Source organism: Ovis aries, chromosome 22 (assembly GCF_016772045.2).
Source record: "Ovis aries strain OAR_USU_Benz2616 breed Rambouillet chromosome 22, ARS-UI_Ramb_v3.0, whole genome shotgun sequence".
Lineage (NCBI taxonomy): Eukaryota > Metazoa > Chordata > Mammalia > Artiodactyla > Bovidae > Ovis > Ovis aries.
Window position 1 is genome coordinate 40,273,925 of NC_056075.1, and position 21,662 is coordinate 40,295,586.

Genomic DNA, 21,662 nt, shown 5'->3' on the forward strand with positions numbered 1-21,662 from the left:
AGCTCTGGGAGTTGGTGATGGACAGGGAGGCCTGGTGTGCTGCAGTCCATGGGGTCGCAAAGAGTCAGACACGACTGAGCTGCTGAACTGAACTGAAGGTTTTGTCATTAAGAACTGATCCCTCGGGTTTCCCTGGTGGCTCAGTGGTAAAGAATCTTCCTGCCAGTGCGGAAGACACCTGTTCCATTCCTGGTCTGGGAAGATCCCACACACCACGCAGCAACAAAAAGCCCACGCACAACTCCTGAATCTGTGCTCTAGAGCCTGAGTGCTACAACTACTGAAACCCACGTGCCTAGAACCCGTGCTCAGCAAAAAGAGAAGCCACTGCCTTAAGCCCTCGCCCTGCAACTAGAGAGCAGACCCCACTTGCCGCAACTAGAGAAGGCCCACATGCAGCCAAAAATAAGTAAATAAAACTAAAAAAAGAAAAAAAGAAACAATTCCTCAGCTGCCTTCAAGTTGGTCCTTAACCTCTCTAACTTTTAGTTCCTCATCTTTGAGGCAGAGACAAGAACAGAATTTCTGCCATACACAGTGTGGCTTCAGGGCTGTGTGATCATTCATACAAAGCGCTTGGCAGAGAGCTCAGCACTGATGGTGCACACTGAGGGTTCTAAGCAGATAGTAGCTATTTGGGGGGAATGAGGACCCTCAGAGAACTCCATAAATGGCCTATTAAATAAAAGAACCTACTACATCAGTCCAGAATTTAGCATTTACTCCGCCGCTTGGGTCTCTGGGACTAGGACAGAGCTAATGGGGGATGGTTCTACCAGTTTCCTCATGCAGTTTTTTTTTTCTTTGGCTGGGGTGGGGTGGTTTTTGACTTGAATAATAAGGAAAACTCTGTCATTCTGAATGTTTAAACATGCTACCTTTACTCTTATTTACTCCCTTAACTTGCAGACAGATATTCTTGCACCGAGGCAATCTCCCAAGTCGAAATATTAAATCCAATCTTGGCTAATTTGGCAGTTAATTAAAAAAACTTCTTTAGGCTCTTCATGGAGGGAAGAAAGCAAACTTTTTGCTTCTTTCTGCAAGTGCCTGAATGAATGGGAAGAAGGAATTACTGTAATTAATGCTGAATTTTAAAATATCCTCATGGAAAGATAGCTAACATCATCCCAACAAGGTGTGTGAGTGGGAGCCTGGGAGATCATAAGGTGTTTAGATAAATGTGATTTATGAAGTATGAAGAAAAAAGTTTAGGAAAAGCAGCAATAGGGAAGTAAAGCCACACACTAGCATGAACATTGAATAGAGCTGTTGAATGAGTGGGTTCATATCTTTGTATTAAATGTACATATTCTTACCAGACAGGGCAGGAGTTTTGATATCTATCCTTCTTGACTTTGGGATATCATTTGATTTCTACTTTTCTGATTCAAGTCATGAGTCAGCAGGGGGTCCATGCTTTGGAAAGAGTTGGTGCTTCTAAAATCAGCAGACCTCCACCTACTGATCTCGGTAGCATCCTGGAGAAGTGAGAGATGAAGAATCTCCTTAACTTCACAAAGATCTGGGGACCACTCCTCCTAGAGAGGAGTAAATCCTTGTGGGCATTTTAAAGGCATTTTAAGAACAATCAAAAGAAGTTTCAGGAGAAAAAATAATCATGGAAAGAATACAAGCTAAAGAACTTAATATGAGACAAAGTGAAGGATGTGGATGAAGGACTGGAAAGAAATCCTAGAAAAGCTACAATCCATCAGGTTTGAAGTAAGTGCTTTTACTACTGGTTCATGGGTCATCAGTTTGTGAATCAAGAAACAAAGAGAGATGTGAAACCTGGTACCTGACATAGCCAGCTCACCACTGCTGATCAAGCCTGAAACCTGCCTGCACCCGCCTGCCTTGGGGGGAGGGAGGAGGGAGGGAAAGGGGGGATGGGGAGAGCAGGACTCACGGCTCAGAACCAAAGACACCTTAATCAACAGGCTCTGATCCAGTGTTGTTGGGCCTTTTTTTTTTTTTTTTTCCATTATTGACTCCCACATGTTAAGGAGCCTTTTAAGGCAGCATTTTTCCTAACTGTCCCTCCCCATTAAATGTTAATCCCATGGATGTGCTAAACTCCTGTTTATGTACTGTGACCCTTGGTTGCTGTTCAGTCACTCAGCTGTGTCTGACTGTTTGAGACCCCATGGACTGCAGCATGCCAGGCTTTCCTATCCTTTCTGAAAGTGAAAGTGACAAGTTGCTCAGTTGTGTCTGACTCTTTGCAACCCTGTGGACTGTAGCCCACCAGGCTCCTCTGTCCATGGGGATTCTCCAGGCAAGAATACTGGAGTGGGTTGCCATTCCCTCTTCCAGGGGATCTTTCTGACCCAGGGATCAAACCCCTGTCTCTTGCATCTCCTGCATTGCAGGCAGATTATTTACCTTCTGAGCCACTGGGGAAGTCCTCCCTGTCCTTTTTGGAGAACCACAAATCATTGTAACCTATAAGATTTCTGTCCTCCAACAACCCATCTTTAGCCCTTGGGAGTGATATTGTCCTAGGTACTTACTATATATCTGGCCCTAATATGCCTTATTTATGTAATCCATTCCCATTTGGCAAGTGAGGTTTTAAAGAGTTGAGTAACTTGCTCCAGGACAAAAAGGAAGGATTCGAAACCAGAGCAGCCCAATCTCAGCCTCTTAACTACTATCTCCTGCTCACAGCAGGATCCCAACATGCTGTGCCCATAACCACTTCTCTCTCCTTTCTCTCTTTCTGAGATATCAGACCTTCATGGCTGCAATGCAGAAATAAGGTCCCTGTCGCGGGGGTTCATGGGAACATCACTTGTGCTAGGGGGCTCCCCTTTGAGCATTTTGGGGGGTTAAAAGCATTGGTTGTAAAGACAGATTCAAACTTTGGTACCTGGCTCCTGTTCACTCTCAGTGAGATGCTGTGTTCTGCGTGCCAGGGAATGGTGATGAATGAAGTAAAGACACACTCCTGGAGCAGACACATGGGAGAATGTTACCCTGACACTGAGGGGAATGCAGTCAGTGCGACAAGGGGAAGAAGATGGGGGATGTAGCAGCTGAGAAGGAGAGCATGGACCAGCCAGGGCATCTTATTGCCCACTGGGGCTGAGGACATAGGAAATGTACCTCAGCTTGTCGTAAGACAGTATCTTCACCCCACTTAGACCCTCCATACATCTGGAGGGAAGGATGTGGCTAGTTGATGCACTAAACACAATGGAGATGGAATCTCACCCATATGGACTGAGTTAACTTGTCTGGGGTGAGACCCAGGCATCATCATCACCACTAGTATTATGTTTAACTTGCAAGGAGATTCTAATTGCCGCTAGGGCTGGGAGAATCCAAACCAGACCAAGCTTTGTGCCATTCCTGAGACAGACAACACATTCTTAACTGCAACTGTGTAGTGATCCTCATGGTGAAAATAGAGAAGGACATAGGAAACACTGGAGAGAGCTATATTGATCACAAATGCTTTTGACTATAAAAATCATAACAAAAATCCTGACCAGAGTGATTAAACCAAAACAGGTTTATTTACTTACTTTTATACATTTTTAAAAGGCTACAGGTAGATGCTACCTGGTACTGGATCCAGTCACTCTCATGTCAGAACCAAAGTATCTAGAATTCTCTTGACTTCAATTTCATGGTTGCAGGATGGCTGCTGAAGCTCCAGCCATCGTGTTTATGTTTCAGTGAAAAAAGGACAGCACTTTGTAGAAAGACTTCCAGTTATATCTAATTGGCTCAAGTTAGATCATAGAGAAAGGGACTGAGAATCAAGTTGGTTGACCTTGGCATCCAGCTCGGAGGAAAAGCAGCTTTAGTTTTAAAGACCCTCCTGGGGATTCCGGTGTGCTCCTCCTCAACTGCCCCACTGGAAATGTTTGGGGACATTTTTTACTCTTTTGACTGCAGAGGTGATATTGTCATTTAGTGAGTGGAGGTCAGTGAGACTGTTAAATATCACACAATGTACAGTCAGCCCCACACAACAAAGAATTTTCTGGTCCAAAATGGCAATAGAGCTGAGGCTAAGAAACCCTGTTCAAGTCTCTTACAGAAGTCTCTAGACCATTGCGCAGACTTCCTCCCGCTCAGTCAATCTTTCTCGAGTTCTGCCTTATGAAACAGCCAGCATTACTCCATTCTTCCTGAAGCACTGCTCCAGTCTGAGTGTTCTCTGTATGTTCACCAAGGTGAGAAATCCAAGGTGGATCTTTGAATCCTAATTCCTGAAGTAAAGAGACCTTTATAGTATTCCTAATAATGTTCTGTATTCTTCCTGAACACTTTGAGTTCTGGGAAGCTCATTCCATTTCTTTCCTCCACCTCCTCCTCTCCTATTTTCCCCTTTAATCGAGGTATAACTTCTGTAAAGTAAGTTACACAGTTCTCAAGCATACAACTCAATGACTTTAAACATATGTGGCAATCCCTGCAACAATGACCCAGATAGAAACTTCCCATCACTCCCAGCAAGGTGCCTGTGGTCCTTCAGGGTCATTCGCCTCTTAGAGGTCACCACTACTCTGACTTTTTACCAATAAATATGAAACTGGGATTTGAACTCATGTCTGACCTCAAAGCCCATGCCTGCAGAAGTAAAGATTATACTTTTACATACGATGAAGTTTATCAATTATTTATACTTGAGAGTAAGGTTTATAAAACTATCCCCATCCTGCTTGTGTCTTGTTCTATAAATTTCCCTTTCCAACAGAGTAACTTGGAGTTTGTGTGCTGTGACTGGCCTTTAAGACTGTCATAAACCTCCAAGTCAGTACTCAGGGCAATAGCTTCATGCGCCTTCTGTGCAAATGCTTATTATTATTATTATTGTTATTATTATTGCAAATGCTTATTTAAAGACTTCCTGTGCAGTGGCTGGACTGGGGCTGCCATGCAGCAAAGTAAAACTTATTACCGCTGGGAGGCAGCCACTCTCCCCAGGTATTGCTCTGAGAGAGTTTACATTTGTCTTTCCCTTTGGGGCCTGTGCATAAAAGCCTTCCTCTCCAACGGACACATGCATGTTGTTCTATTCCAGCTTATCATTAAGAGCTAGAATCTTCCCGCCAATTTGTGCATGATAATGCAAGTTTTGTGTCTACAAATTCTTTCCGTGGGGAAATGAAACTGAAGCGAAGGTCATGGCCATCCCAAATTCTTGCTCCAGCCAAAGGATGCCTCTCTCTCCTCTGCAACGTAGGAACTGGTTCAAACCAGTAATTCTCAGGGAAGCAAACTGAGGGACCCAATAAGCTATTTTAATGACTGGCAGAGAAACTTCCAAGTATTTTCTACTTTTCCCTTAAGATTTAAACTGAGTGTTCTCTATAGGAGAAAATACAGGCTGACTCTAGGTCAAGCTCATTAAAAGTTACCCTGAATTGACTGATGCTTTACCCATAACGAATAAGTTGTTTTATGTGCTCGGTCGCTTCAGTCGTGTCTGACCCTTTGTGACCCCATGGACTGTAGCCCTCCAGGCTCCTCTGTCCATGGGATTCTCCAGGCGAGAGTACTGGAGTGAATTGCCATGACCTTCTCCAGGGGATCTTCATGACCCAGGGATCGAACCGCATCTCCTGTGTAAGTTGCTTTAACCTGATGGAATATGGAAATAATTAGAATCTAAATGGCATCCAGACTTTCTCACGTGGACTTCATCGTTAACTGTAATGACTGTTCCTCGATGCCTAGCGCTCCTTCTGATTTCTTCTGGGGTAAATGGCAAAAATCACTCTGGACTTGGAGTCGGAGGCCTGAGACATCACCTCTCTGTGACTTCTCCAACTTCGTCTCTTGCTCTCTCTGCCACTCACTTTGCTTCAGCCCGCTGGTCTTGCCCCTCCATTGAACACGGCAGCACTGGTACTGCCTTTGGCCCTTTGCACCTGTGGTCCTCTGCCTGGAACACTCTTTCTTTAGATGTTAAAGACTTTGCTCCACTGTCACCTTCTCCATGAGACCCACGCTGACCACCCTAATCGGACCCTGCCTCCACCTTCCAGACTCCTGACTCCCCTTGCCCTATGCTACTTATCAGCTTAATTTCTCTACAATTCTTTATGTTTGCTGTCTGAATAGAAACAAATGAGATCGAGAAAATCTCTTATCAAATGCATTATATATATTTAATTCTTAACCTATAACGGTATCTAGATGATCTCTTAACAAATGCATTATATATATATATATGTATATTACAAATTCCATTTATATATGTGTATATATAAATATATATGTAATAAATTCCAATATTTTAAAACAAACAATTCTCTTTTCACCAATATTATGTACTATCTCTTTTGTTTCCTGATGTATCTCACATGCCTAATACAATGCCTGGGCATAGAAGGCACTCATTACATAACTGTTGTTTTGATTGCTGCGGTTTGGGTTTCATTTTGACCCCTTATCTGTTCAGAAACTGTAAGCAAAGCCCATCACTTCCTCAGAGACTGTGTGCATGCATGAATGCTCAGCTGCGTCTGACTCTGTGCGACCTCAAGGACTGTAGCTCACCAGGCTCCTCTGTCCATGGAATTGCCGAGAATACTGGAGTGGATTGTCATTTCCTTCTCCAGGGGCTCTTCTCCACCCAGGGATCAAATCTGTGTCTCCTGCACTGACAGGCACATTCTTTACCATTGAGTCACCAGAGAAGCCCTCATGACCGTCTGTTTTTCTTCACTGTTATGTAAATCCACTGTTATAAACCTGCCCCTGATGCTTCTAAGCTTCATTTATGCAGGTGTTAGAATTGAAATCTATTCTTTTGATTACTGTAGTAGGACATTACATAACCACAACTTGATGTATCCATGAGCTGATGGATATTTGGGTTGTTTACAGTTTGCTGCTAAACTCATTCTTGCTCCTATATACTGGAATACTTTCGTAGAAGTTTCTCTAGGGTATTTGTCTGGTGATAACTTTCTGGATAATTTAATAGGTGTATCCTCAAATCTAAAAGGAATGCCAAACTCTTTTCTAAAGCAGATGTACCAACATGTAAAGACATGTAAAATTCTAACTGCAGGACCTTGCAACAATGTGCTTTACTTGCTAACAGGGAGCTAGTCCTTGGAATTTGTCTCAAGCCTGGAAATGTGACCTTTGGTATATTGCTATTAGAATTTAACTCCCCCTTCCCCTTCCCTCCTCTCTGCCTCAGAGGATTATTGCTTTTTAATCTATTTAATTTATCTATTTGGCTGTGTCAGGTAGCGGCAGGAGGGATCTGGTTGGCTGACCAGGGATTGAACCCAGACTCCCTGAACTGGAAATATGGAGTTTCAGCCACGGGACCATCAGGGAAGTCCCAGAGGATTATTTTTTAGTCAAAGTATCACTTATCCAATTTGGAAAGACAGAAGGGAAATTTAACAGCTATTATATAGATGCTTTTCCATCTAAAATTGTAAATATAGAGATAGGTTCATAACAAAAAAAATAGAAAAGTGAATACCTAAAATAGTAATAATGTTGACCCTTGAACAACACGGGCTTGAACCACATGAGTCCACTTATACTCAGATTTTTTTTTTCAATAAGAAATACTACAACACAACATGATCCCAAGCTGGTTGAATCTTCTTAGGCAGAACCATAAACACGAAGAGACCAACGTTAAGTTATAAGCGAATTTTCTACAGCGTGGAGGATGAGCGCCCTTAACCCGCACGTTGTTCAAGGGTCAACTGCAGTTTCTTTCATGGGTTTGGTCGGTTTGCTTCCTGTACCTCTGCTGAGAAAAACAGAATTCGAATAATATATTCTATTCAGGGTCTGAATTAAACACCCACTGGTACTCCCTAGTTGAGATGGGGGAAGATAAGCAAAGAGCATATCCTGAGAAATTCACTATATCTGTTCAGGAAGTTTTTCTAAGAGAAGGTACAGCTTTTATTTGATTCTTTTTCAGAGCATAGTCAGAATCAAAGATCTTACCTCTTAGAAGAGCTCTGTGGTGTGTGTGTGCACGCATGCTGAGTTGCTCAGTCATGACTGACTCTTTGCGACCCCATAGACCGTAGCCCTCCAGACTCCTCTGTCCATGGGACTGCCAAGGCAAGAATGCAACCCAGGGACCAAACTCCTGTCTCCTTCATCTCCTACATTGACAGGCTGATTCTTTACCACTGAGCCACCCAGGAAGCCCCAGAAGGGCTTCAGAGAATTCTATTACTCTCCTATTTTCAGATAAACAAATCAAGATACTTTGGCTAGTATTGTTGCTGGTCAAAATCTTGGCCTTCTCTGCCCACTAAAGCTGAAGAAAAAATACGGAGATAGATTTTGGGGGAAGTAGAAAGGTTGCTTTTATTCCCAGCCAGTGGAGAGGGGAAAACAGTAGGCTCATGCTTCAAGAACTGTGCCCACCTCCTACCCCACTCCTGCTCCATGAGTCTAGGGGCTTATATAAGACAAGGGCTCGCAGTCAGGAGTCAGTGATGAGGCGCAAAGGGGATAGTGTTATAGCCACGCGTTCCGGGAAACAAACTCACTCAGAAGGACAATGCAGATAGTGGAGTGCAGTTTATTTCACCGCCGGGCCCAAGACAGAGTCTTCTCTTAGCCAAGGACCCCGACCAGCATTTGTGAAAATCTTTTATACCCCATGTGTACGTGTCTGAACCCACCACTCCAAATGCCTTGAGACTTACATCAACCAAGGAAAATACAATCCCAATAACCCCATCATTCATGTGCTATGTGCTCAAACAGTCAAACAATTAGCCAATAATCAATAAACTCGAGGTGACACTCCGATTGATACAGAAAAATTTATGGCCTGTCTGGAGGAAGGGGTGATTAGTGTATGTTTTCTCTTAGGCGATGAGTAACCTAGATACAGTCTTCAAGGTTCCCCTGTCTGGAGGGGTCTTATCCTTCTGTTGTTTTCATAGGCACTAAACACAGAGTTCAGAGTCCATTGGAAAGATGGCTGAGCATGATCAGCATGAACAGGCCTAAGATGGAGTCCAGGCCCTATGAATTCCTTCTTCAATAGGATCTTGATTTCGTCCTGTTGCATTGTTTCAAAGACAGTCATAAACTGGCAACAGGAACCCACTAATTGAGTCTGGCCTTTTGGTGGCTCTGCAGCCTCCCTTCTGATATTTAACTATAAGGGAAGGGTGTTGTAAGGGTAAACACCAGATAGGGGATGTATTTAGCATAGAATCAAAGGGAAATAGGTGCAGAGTACAGCTCCTGCAGAGTTAGAGGGCAGAAATGCAAGCTTAGTTACAGACCTTCAGAGTTAGGAGCATATTCAGTAAAAACACTAGGTATGCTCACTGTGCTTCAGGCCTGCCCACTGTTCTCTTTATATTCTTTGTTCTCAGGAAAGGGAAAAAGAAATACTCATTTCTTCTTTTTCCTTTTCACTGCAACAGTATCCCTGCTGCTAAGTCACTTCAGTCGTGTCCAACTCTGTGCGACCCCATAGACGGCATCCCGCCAGGCTCCCCTGTCCCTGGGATTCTCCAGGCAAGAACACTGGAGTGGGTTGCCATCTCCTTCTCCAATGCATGAAAGTGAAAAGTGAAAGTGAAGTCGCTCAGTCATATCCAACTTGTAGCGACCACATGGACTGCAGCCTACCAGGCTCCTCCATCCATGGGATTTTCTAGGCAAGAGTACTGGAGTGGGGTGCCATCGCCTTCTCCGACAATATCCCTAATACCTAGCATAAACCCTGAATATAAGAGGTGCTCAGTAAAATGCTGAACGCATAAAGTTCTTATAGTTCAGTTCAGTCGCTCAGTCATGTCCGAATCTTTGCGACCCCATGAATCGCAGCATGCCAGGCCTCCCTGTCCATCACCAACTCCCGGAGTTCACTCAAACTCAAGTCCATCGAGTTGGTGATGCCATCCAGCATCTCATCCTCTGTCGTCCCCTTCTCCTCCTGCCCCCAATCCCTCCCAGCATCAGAGTCTTTTCCAATGAGTCAACCCTCCACATGAGGTGGCCAAAGTACTGGAGTTTCAGCTTTAGCATCATTCTTTCCGAAGAACAGCCAGGGCTGATCTCCTTTAGAATGGACTGGTTGGATCTCCTTGCAGTCCAAGGGACTTGCAAGAGTCTTCTCCAACACCACAATTCAAAAGCATCAATTCTTCAGCGCTCAGCTTTCTTCACAGTCCAACTCTCACATCCATAACTTTAAGTTGAAAAGAAATGTAACCACACAAAGAAGCAAAATTTGTTTAAAAACCTTGTCTTTGTAAAGATTCAACCATATCCAATTGCTGACTCCATAAAAAAATAAATAAATAAATGAGTCCAGAAATTTGACATCACTTTTGTAGAGGAAACTTTAATTCAAGGTCTAATTTGATCTTTCTAAACATCAATCATTAAGGTCAGTTACCCCAAAGCATAAAGGAGATTCCAAGCATCCCATCACCCTTCCCCTGTCTGTTATAGTCAGTGTTCTCCCATGTGATTCCTAAAGTTACTCCTTGCATGCTGATGATATCACTGAGTCCCCCAAAGTACAAAACACCTTTCCAGTGGAAACCCAGCCTATAGTGTGCATCACAATGGCAGTTTAACCAACTCTAATGAGAAGCTGATAAGGATGAAGGAAATATTGCTGACAGGGCAATAAATCCTCTCTCCCTAATAAATCTCTGACAGCAAAGCACCCCCGTGCTGTCTCAGTGCTGTGAGCCTACAAATTAAATCAGAGGAGATGTCTTGTTGATTGATACTGGAGGTAATCCGATAATTGACCAGGCATGGGCTGAGAATGAGACACTTTCGGCTAGTTCGAGGAAGACCAATGAACTGAACTCAGATGAAACACTGTGATAAAAGCCATTGTGGAGAAAAGGGCCAGTAACTGGAGAGATGGGAGGAAGTGACTCTGCAGAGCGGCGCTTGTATCATTCTAGTTATGAATCGTCCTCTTGGTCGATGAACCAGGCTCAGAAACACCAATGGCATGGAAACTTCCCCAGGAGGGTTTGTAATCCCAAATCTAATGATCCAAGAGAGGATTTGGGGAAAAAAATAGTGGAAACAATATCCCAAGAATGTCTTTATAATTTGCATTTAGCTATTCCTGAAGTGTGACTTGAGTATGGAAGGGTCAGATTCTGAGAAGGAGTCATTGGAAATAAGACCTTAAACTGAACACAGATTTCAGAAACTAGGTCCAAGAGGAGGTTTATTTGATCCAAAGGGACATATTCTGAATGATTTACATGTTTTATATGTACTTGAGTATGAATTTTTTACCCCAAAGTTTAATAAGGGAACAGTCCCTCCCACTTCACTCTTCATCCCTTCTCCCCTCCCCTTACCAAAATGCATGGTTTTTATCATATAATTTATTAACTGGATTTTATCTACTATTTGTATGATTAGTATTGATGTCCTTTCCCTTAGAAGAGCATTCACACTTCCATGCATCTCATTCTGCCTCATCCTGTCTTCTTGGTCTCATCTAAGCTCATTGCTTTGGTCCTCATGGCTATGCTTTTTATTTTGCAAGGGAGAAGTCATAGGAAGTCATTGCAAATCTACACAGAAATAAAATGTGTTAATTCCTTTCCTCACCCATTCTTCCCACACCTCATTTCTCTCTCCTGAATCAGTCTGTCTTCTTTGGATGTATCCATTCAGCTCTCTTACTCATTTATTAGGCTCTTCCTTTCTACACTTCCATTTTTCATGCTCTGGATCCCCCATCTTTTCTTATTCACAACTTCATCTTCTTATTTTGTGCTTCAAATATCTCTTCTCCCTTTTTTTTTTAAGATGATATTTGTCAGACTTATTTAAAATTCTCCAGTAGAGATTTTCAGTACATAGCCTTTCAGGGTATGTGTGCTCTGCAGAAGTGTTGTTATTTCTCTCTGGCTATGCATGTTGCCTAGGGAGTTACAGTGGATGTAATGTGTACCAGATGGAAAGTCACAGATATGGCTGTGAGGTAGGGAGTGTTTCTGGACAGATTCTGACAGATTCTGCAAATAGGAATCAACTACTCCCAGTGTGCGTCTCCCCTCCCCTCCTACCCCGCCCCACCCTCATACTTCCCAGGGACTCCCACCCTCAGACAACCTGGGGAACTGGTTATTCCCAAAGATTATGCCTTTTTGCTTTGACATTGGTGTATTGGAGGAGGAAATATTCAAGGAATGGCCAGCCTCTCCATGTTTGTTATCACCACAGAGGGGCTCTGGCTCTACCCCAGTGGCACTCAGTGACCTCTGATGAGTGCTGAGCTGGGGAGCTGATTTGCCGCTAAAGGAACAAGTGTCAGTAGACTACTGAGGTCAAAGTGGGAGAAAGAAAATGCATACTCCGCCAGCCCTCCCAAACACCTCCTGCCTACATCCCTGGGCTCCTCCCGATCTGGGCTGTCACTTGCCTTCCACACGAGGACTTATCCACCTTCTGTGTTCCCATAGGTTTTCATGGTTTTGATGCTAAGTGCTAGGACCCATCCACATATCTTTTGCTTTTTTCCTTAATGTGTCCACAGTAGGGTTTGAAAGTGAAAGTCACTCAGTCGTGTTTGACTCTTTGCCACCCCATGGACTATACAGTCCATGGAATCCTCAAGGCCAGAACAAAGGAGTGGGTAGCCTTTCCCTTCTCCAGGGTGTCTTCCCAACCCAGGGATTGAACCTAGGTCTCCCACATTGCAGGTGGGTTCTTTACCAGCTGACCCACCAGGGAAGCCCAAGAATACTGGAATGGGTAACCTATCCCTTCTCTAGTGGGTCTTCCCAACCCAGGAATCGAACTGGGGTCTCCTGCATTCCAGACGGATTCTTTACCAGCTGACCCACCAGGGAAGCCCCGGTAGAGTAGGGTTTACTTTTGTTAATTTGCCATGTTGTCCAGAACTGGAATTTCTTCTAAAGATGATGGATGCCCATGATCGTAGGCACCATGAGACTTATCTCCCCATTAAATGCACAATACCCAGCATATAACCAGTTCCAACGAAAGCATTTCCTCAATAAATTGGTATACTCATTTGAAGGTATTTTAGATTATATGTGAAGTCATGTTTTTAATTCTAACTTTTAATTCTAACTTTATCCCTATGTTTTGCGTGAGAAAGAAAAATATTGCCTCAGTAGTCTGAAAAGTGAGAGTTATTGCATTTTAATAACCTAATCACAAGGAAAACCCTGGAACAGAGTAAACAGTGTGTGAAGATACGAGTCTGGGAGAGATTTCCAATTAAGCTTACATTTTTCTTTGTGATACCTAAGCTTCCTCTAGGATCCATTTTCTGGCTGCATATTATAATGTTAATACTATAAACTTTTGACATTAATTTTGCTATTATTTCCCCTTTTCCAGCTCCATCTTCCAAAGAGCTCAGTATATCCACAAGAACCTACAGATTGGAATCCAACCTTTAAAATTTATATGATAGAAAATACAGAAGGAACAATTAAGAACTCTTTCTATGATCTGTTACCCGTTAGGTAGAAGGAAAGAAGGAATGGAGGGTTGGAGATGGAGGGAGGGAGAAGGAGGGAAGAAGAAAAAGAAAAGACAAAAAGAGGAAAGACAGACTGTCCTCACCTCCACTCCGTTCTCCTCTCTCCCTTGCACTTCTCTGCCCTCACCTGCGCTTCTGACCCGGACTTCCTTCCTGATTCGAATAGACTCTCGTGGCTACTCTATAAACTCGGTCACCTCTTGTGGAGTCTTAGTATGCACTTCACGTTGGCAATCCTGAACCTTTTTCTCTCTTCTAACTGTACCCTTCTTGCTACTGTTTCAAAGAAAACCATGTGTCCTTTGTTAAGGGAACGAAGAATGGCCCTCAGAAGGCTCCCCTCCTGCCCCCCTCTTTAGTAGGAGAGCACCTCTCTGTGTAACCTGCCATCCATCCCTTTTCCATCTGGTTGTAGAGCATCCTTTCCAGCCTTTCCAGTACCACCTCCTTCTCCTCCTCCCCCTCAGTTTCTGCTCGGGCTGCCTCTTTTTCTTCCCTCTCCAGCTCCTTCCCTTTGTTAATCATCACCTTATTTGTCAATCGCTTAAAGGGTGCCATATACAATGTAAAGCTAAGTATTCATGAATTATCGCATTACCAATGAAACATTTAGTATCAATATGCAGTATCATTATACCTACTTTATGGAAGCAGAATTTTAGGCTCAGAAAAGTCAGGTAACTTGTCCAAGGTTGCACAGCTTGCAGCTGGTGGATCTCGTTATCTCCTTCTCCTTTACCTTGAAACAAGGACATGTTTTGGCTGGAAGTAACTAAGAAAATAAATACCTCACCTCCCTTGAGGCCTTCTTGTATTATTCTCCTTCCTTTCATTGCTAATGTGTCTATCAAGCAAGCGGGTACCTCTGCCTCCACTTCCTCAGCATCCCAACCAGCCTGAAGTCCTTGCATTCTGGCTTCCATGCCCTGTTATTCAACCAATGTGGACAGATGTCATTGAAATCACTGACGGCCACCTCCTCTATAAACAAATGCCTTTTTAAAAAAGATATATCTTTTATATTTTTAATTATTTTATTTATTGGTCTGTGTTGGGCTTTAGTTGGGGTGCGTAGGATCTTCTGTTTTGACTCATGGACTCTCTAGCTGTGACTCACGGGCTCCAGAGCACCCGGTTTCAGTGGTTGTGATGTGCAGGCTTAGCTGCTACACCACATGTGGAATCTTAGTTCTCTGATCAGAGATCGAACCTGTCCTCTTCATTGCGAGGTGGATTCTTAACCACTGGACCACCAGGGAAGTCCCACAAATGCCCTTTCTAATCCTCCTTAACCCCTCTGCAGCTGTCAATGATGCCAATGATCTTGTCTTTGGAATTTCAGGTGCCAGACAATGAGGCTTGTGAAATAATTTGCGTGATCATTCACACTCCCTATGAGATGGGCTGGTCCAGGACAGATGGGTTCATCACACAAGGATGTACTTCAAGTCCATGGTCAGAAATGTTAATTTCCTTTGAGAGTCAAGAGGTACGAACTCTCTTCAGAGTTGTTGTCGTTCAGTCGCTCAGTCGTATCCTGCTCTTTGCAACCCCATGGACTGGGAAGGCTCTTTTATGTTTAAGGCTACTTTTTGCAGGAAAACAAATTTACCTTTCCTGAATGGTATTAAATTATTTGTGGTGACCCTATACTTGTGCACATTCAGTTGCTAAGTTGTGTCCGACTCTTTTCGACCCCATGGACTGTAGCCCGCCAGGCTCCTCTGACGATAGTATTTTCCAGGCAAGAACACTGGAGTGGATTGCCATTTGTTTCTCCACGGGAATCTTCCTGACCTAGGGATGGAACTCACATATCCTGTGTCTCCTGCACTGCAGGCAGATTCTTTCCCCACTGAGCCATCAGAAAGGTTGATCCTATATGTATAAATATTAAATCGTAAGAGCCTAGAAAACTAAGTAATATTCATATTTGTAGCAAAATACAAGTAGTAACCTCAATAATACTACAAGTATTTTGTGTCTGAGGGAATGAGATTGGGGCAGGTGGGAGTATGAGGAGTGATTCTCATCTTTATGGAATAGTTCAGTGGAAAAATGACTCTCCTGGGGATATTTTATATATAACTTTGCCTCTGAGATTCTCTTAATTACTCTCACAGGGGTACAGCTGTGAATATCACAGAATATTTATTTTCTCTGAAGATGTCGCAGTTTCTAAAATGAAAGAGTAGTTCAAAGAAAATAACCACAGATTTTGTTCCTCTGCCACATGGCCCAGAGAAAGTGGGGTCTCTGGTTGATTAGAAGCACAGATGCATGTGGTTTAACACACCCAAGAGGCATGGTAGGCAGATTTTAAAATGGAGAATATATTTAACATTTGCAGAGAACTTTATGACGTCCAAAGTATGTCCACATGTATTATTCCATCTGCCTTCTCCCAGCTCCTTGAAAAGATGGGGATTTGGATCCTAGTTTAAAGATGAGGAAATCAAAGTCCTGACAGTTGATACTATGTACCCAAGTCTCCATCGGTAATAAAGGCAGACACAGGATCAATACCTGGGTCCCTGACTCCTGGCCAGTGGCTAAGTCTCACTCATCTCCTTCCAGCCCATTGCAAGCCAGGGTTGATTAATTGCAGGGAAGTGGACTACAGCAAAGATGAGCTGGTACAGACACGCAGGCAATCACAGGCATACTATAGCAGATTATTCTTCTGCTATCATTTTTTAATTAGTTAACTTTAATTTTGGCTGTGCTGAATCGTCATTGCTGCATGTAGGCTTTCTCTAGCTGCAGCGAGCAGGGGCTACTCTTTACTATGGTCCACGGGCTCCTTTTCTTGTCGTGGCTCACTGGCGCTAGGGTGCGAGGGCTTCAGCGATTGTGGTGGCTTAGTTGCTCCACGGCAGGTGGAATCTTCCTGGACCAGGGATCGAACCTGTGTCCCCTGCATGGGCAGGCAGATTTTTATCCACTGTACCACCAGGGAAGTACTATTATTATTTTTTGCTAGGGTATGGTTGCTTTACAATGTTGTATTAGCTTCTACTGTACAATGAAGTGAATCAGCCATATCTATACACGTATCTCTTCCCTCCTGAGCCTCCCTCCCTCCGTCCCCACCCTCATCTCACCCTCTGTCTAGGTCATCACGGAGCGCTGAGTTGAGCTCCCTGTGCTAAGCAGCAGCTTCCACTAGCTGACCCAGCAATCCCACTATTGGGCATGTACCCTGAGAAAACCGTAGTTCAAAAAAGCACATACCACCCAGTGTTCATTGCAGCACTATTTACAATAGCTAGGACATGGAAACAATTTAAAGGTTATTCTTTTAAAAGAATATATATTTGAAACATGATTCATTCTTGGTCATCCCTTTACAAAAGGCAGTAGGTATTTCCAAGTGGAACTTGTCACCCACCCTGAACAGCTGAATTTTCCACTGAGACAGATTCCCCAGGTACTGGATGAACTATTGTGGGTGTGCTTGATTAAAACTCAAAGGGTGCTTAGGTATCACCTATGCAACTTCCCTCTAAGGATACCAAGATCCAGAGAGGGGAGGTGACCTAGGAACAATGTTGCTAAGTTATAGGAGGAAGGGAAGTTTCTACCCCTCTAGAGCAAAAACTGTGTGTGTGGAGAAGACATTTAGGGACGTCAGTCCAGTCACAGATCCCTGAGAACCACCACCTGCATCACAGCACCCTGGGCACTCACACCTAAGCACACCTTCACAAAAACACGTACACACACACTGGGACCCCCAGCCACCATGGTTCTACGAGGAGACCCTGCTTTCCTGGTCAGAGATGATGGAGCAGGCATGGACACCCAACCCACGCTGGACCACTCAGCTCCTCTCTCTCGAGGACTAAAACTGAGAAACAGCACATATGGGAAAGATAGCTGAGTGATGAAGATGACAAGGCTCCAGCTGGGAAGCCCACAAACTGGGGTTCGAGAGAGTCCTCCTTTTCTCCTCCCTCCTGACCTCTGTGTCGTTTGGCCTCTTCTTTGATTTCAAAGGTTACTACCTCAGTGTCTTCAAGTAAATCCCACCTTGTACTTTAGCTAATTCAAAGTCAGTTTCTGATATTTGCCACCAAATATCTTAACGAAACTGTGAGAGAGCCCCAGGAAAATGATAAACACATTGTCTCTTCTGGTGCTTTTCTGTGATGGAGTAAGTTAATTAAGTGCTGCTTGATCCCAGGAAATCAGTTTAAAAAATGAATGATCAATTTATGCAGGTACTCATCATAAGCTGAAATGCATATTAAAAGCTGATCTCTTTTCTTAAGATAAAGAGTTTGATAGCTCTTAAATGAAGCTACTAGAAAATATACTTTTTATGCTTTCAAACAATATACATGTGTGTGTATATACATATGTACATTGGACATGAGTTTGAGCAAACCCTGGGAGATAGCGAAGGACAGGGAAGCCCAGTGTGCTGCAGTCCATGGGGTCACAAAGAGTTGGATACAGCTTAGTAACTGAACAGCAACAACTGGGACACATATACACAGACCCATTCATTGAATTGTCAATTGTGGAATAATTGAAAAAAATTTAAAATAAAAGTTTGCATGTATTTTCTGTCAATTATGAAATACTATTTAGTAGCTGTAGAAAATTTGGAATTGTGTGACAATTATGTGCCAGACATTGTGCCAGAGAATTTTATCTCTTTTTTTTGCATCCTACCCACTCTTTGTAGGATAATTATTATTCCTGTTTAAATATGAGAAACTCTGTGTATGTACATGTGTGTATGTGTGTGTGTCCAAACCATTAAACCAAACCGAAGTTTGCAGTGTGGACTAAGCATAAAAAAAATGAGGAAAACCATAACGGTTACTATAAAGCATTCACAACACTTACAATCATACAGAGCAAATACATGCAGGAAAAGGAAAGCTTACTTTGGAGAAATCTATTTAGATTCATGAAGCCAATGTAAATATGAAAAACACTTTAAACATTTTCCCCATATTTGGCAAAAATGGGTAAAAGAGAGAAAGTCCTTTAATACACTTACATTATACTTGCTACTCTCTCAGGCAGGCAGGAAGTAACATGGCATCCCGGAAAACAAGAATTCTCAGGCAGCTCTGATACGGACGTGATTTGCATTGTTTGAGGAGGTATGCGCTTGTCAACAACTCCCCAGTTGTGCTGTCAACAGGCAGGTCTTTTGTAAAAATATTAAGTGTGTACTTATCTCCCCTAAGACATGATTAGACATTATGTTTTATATGCCCAAATGGAAATGAGCAGGGACAGGCTAGGGGCTCCCTCAGTTATTAAATTGACATTTGGGAGCCACCTTTTAACATTTAAATTTTATTTTATTTCACAAGTAATCCATGTTGATTAGAAAAATTTGAATTTATAACTAACAAAAAATAACAAAAATCTTCCATTGATATCTGGATGAATTTTCTTCCATACTTTTCTGCATACCTATATACACAAATTTAAACATTTTACAAAAGTGAGGTTATGCTGCTCTCTGACTTCCTCCTAAACAATATATTGTCAGTGTTTTCATCGCTGGGAAATAATTCCCCATGAATCTCTCACGTTCCTGCTCATCTTGGGAACAGGGGGGCACTTTGCTCTTTCGTCCCAGATAATTTTTTCAAGGGCATTTATACATCAGACAACCTTGGAGGACAGAGATGATGTCTCTCCTCAGAGCAAAATTCAGGTTTGCTTACAAGCTTCGAGGATAGAGGTGGTTCCTCTCTCTGGAGCAAAGAGCAGGGGTTTCCTAAGCTCAGCATTCTCCTCGGAAAATGCAGCCCACTGTTGATTACGGTGCAGACATCACCTCTGCTCTTTATGTCACCCTTTGGGTATCAGGGCTCAGGAAGTTGGCAGGAAAACAAATCCTGATATTCTGTCTATTGCTATTGCTGGGAGTAATAAAGTCCCTTGTCTCTGACCCAGGGGTATATATCTTCTGGCAACAACCATTAAAAGATGGAGACTTGTTAATTTATAAGGGGAGAAAAATCTTGGCTCCTCATGGTTCTTGACAGTCATGTTGCTAAACCATTGCTCAAGATCATCACATTTGATAGTTGCATTTTAATGGAAGCACACGGTATCTTGGACTTCCCTGGTGGCTCAGTGATAAAGAATATACCTGTCAATGCAGGAGATGTGGGTTTGATCCCTGGTCTGAGAAGATCCCCTGGAGAAGGAAATGGCAACCCACTCCAGTATTCTTGCCAGGGAAATCTCGTGGATAGAGGAGCTTGATGGATGACAGTCTATGGGGTCACAAAGGAGTCGGACACGATGACACAATTTAGCAACTAAACAACAACATGGTGTCTTAACCCAGGGGGCGCTAGTGGTAAAGAACCCACCTTCCAATGCAGAAAGTGTAGGAGACACAGGTTCGATCCTGCGGGGTCGGGAAGATCCTTCTCCCCTGGAGAAGGAAATGGCAACCCACTCCAATATTCTTGCTTGGAGAATCCCATGGACAGAGGAGCCTGGCAGACTACAGTCCATAGGGCTGCAAAGAGTCAGACTGAAGCAATTTAGCACACACACACATCTTAATCTACCTCCCTATTTTGCTATTCCTCTCCTACAGAGGGCAGCAGAACTTTTCTCTTATGGTTAAGAGTAACTGTCAGTCCCTAACTTCTCCCCGGAACTGTATTGGGTTCATAGGAGTTGGAGGTATGGGACAATAAACTGGAAACAAACTTCCCAGGTTTGCTGCTATGATGACCCCTTCTTCTCCCACTGACCACATCACCCCCTGCCACCAGCTGTGCTGCAGCACACCACACCCAGGGGCTCTACAGACACAACATGGCAAAGAGATCTGACACCCAGGGCTTTGGGTTTGGGTAGATGTGGTTATGAGTCTCGACTCTGCTCTTCCGCGGCAGCTTTGGTAACCCTGGGCAAGTGACTTTGCCTGTCAGAGCCCCCATGTTCTCAAGAACAAATGGGGATAATAAGGGGGAGTGTATCATCAGGTGATGAGATGAAATTAATGAAGCAGCATATGTAAAGAGCTTACTAACATGTGGCACGTAGCAGGAAATCATTATAGCCACTCTTATTACTGTTATTAAAGCTGTGATCCACAACTACACACAGCTAATACCAGGCAGGCTGTGATGACTTCTACGATGGAAGTATAAGTGCAGCTATTATTATTGGGCATGCTTCTTGCTTGGGGGCCCCAGCTGGTATCCACATCTCCTCCAGCATTTAGAAGGCAATTGCTGTGACAAAGAGCAGTAATCCTGAGAACCTTATTTTCATGCCCCCAAATCCTCTTAAAACTACACAGTGGTCCTATATCTCTGGCAATAAACCTTAAAGATAAATGAGCTAAAGCTATGGACCAAAGAATGAGAGCTCTGTCTCCAAGTGTAGCCTGCCCAAGGATGATGCCAGACCCCAGGATCTAAGCCCTAGGCTCACACAGAGATGATGACTAGCTATTAGGTAATGGCCATGAACAGACCCACTGATGATAACATTCTGTAAAGCCACAGTGCTGGTACATTCACGAATCATTTTCCTCTGATCTTCAGAAGCCAGCGCTGCTTCAAATTCAGAGATTGTACTCTAGGCATCATATTGATTTTGCTCCCTTCCACCTCACTCACATACCCTAAAACTGTAAGATTAATTGAACTGCTAAGATGAATAGAGTTATATACACCAGCTAATTTTCCAATGGTTAGCATGACCTTTTGTAAAAATGTCTGTTCAGCATTTGAAAGGGTATGTTTTCCAGCCTCTCACAATGAAATACATATCAGGATGCGAAGCTTTACAACGATTTTCTTTTGTGCTGACAAACTGAGAAGTGTGAGATGTTCGTTTGCCCCAGAGTCGGAAAAAGCATGGCCAATTACGAAGTCAGAAAATATCAGAATTGACTTATAATGGCAAATGGTCATGCCTTTGTAATTCCACTAACTGGTTACTCAGCTCTTTTTGAAAGGCATTATTAACTTGTTAGAGAATCTCAGAGGGAATCTCTTTCATTAAGCAACTAAACAGTTAGGCTTTGGAGTATTTAAAAAGATTACAGGCAGATGAAATACAGTGCTACAAAGTGACCCTGAAATGCATCTAGAACTCAATAGACAGAAATAAAGATTTATAAAATTCCTTTCTCAGACTGTATTATTTTTCCTAATTGTTATTATTTTTCCAA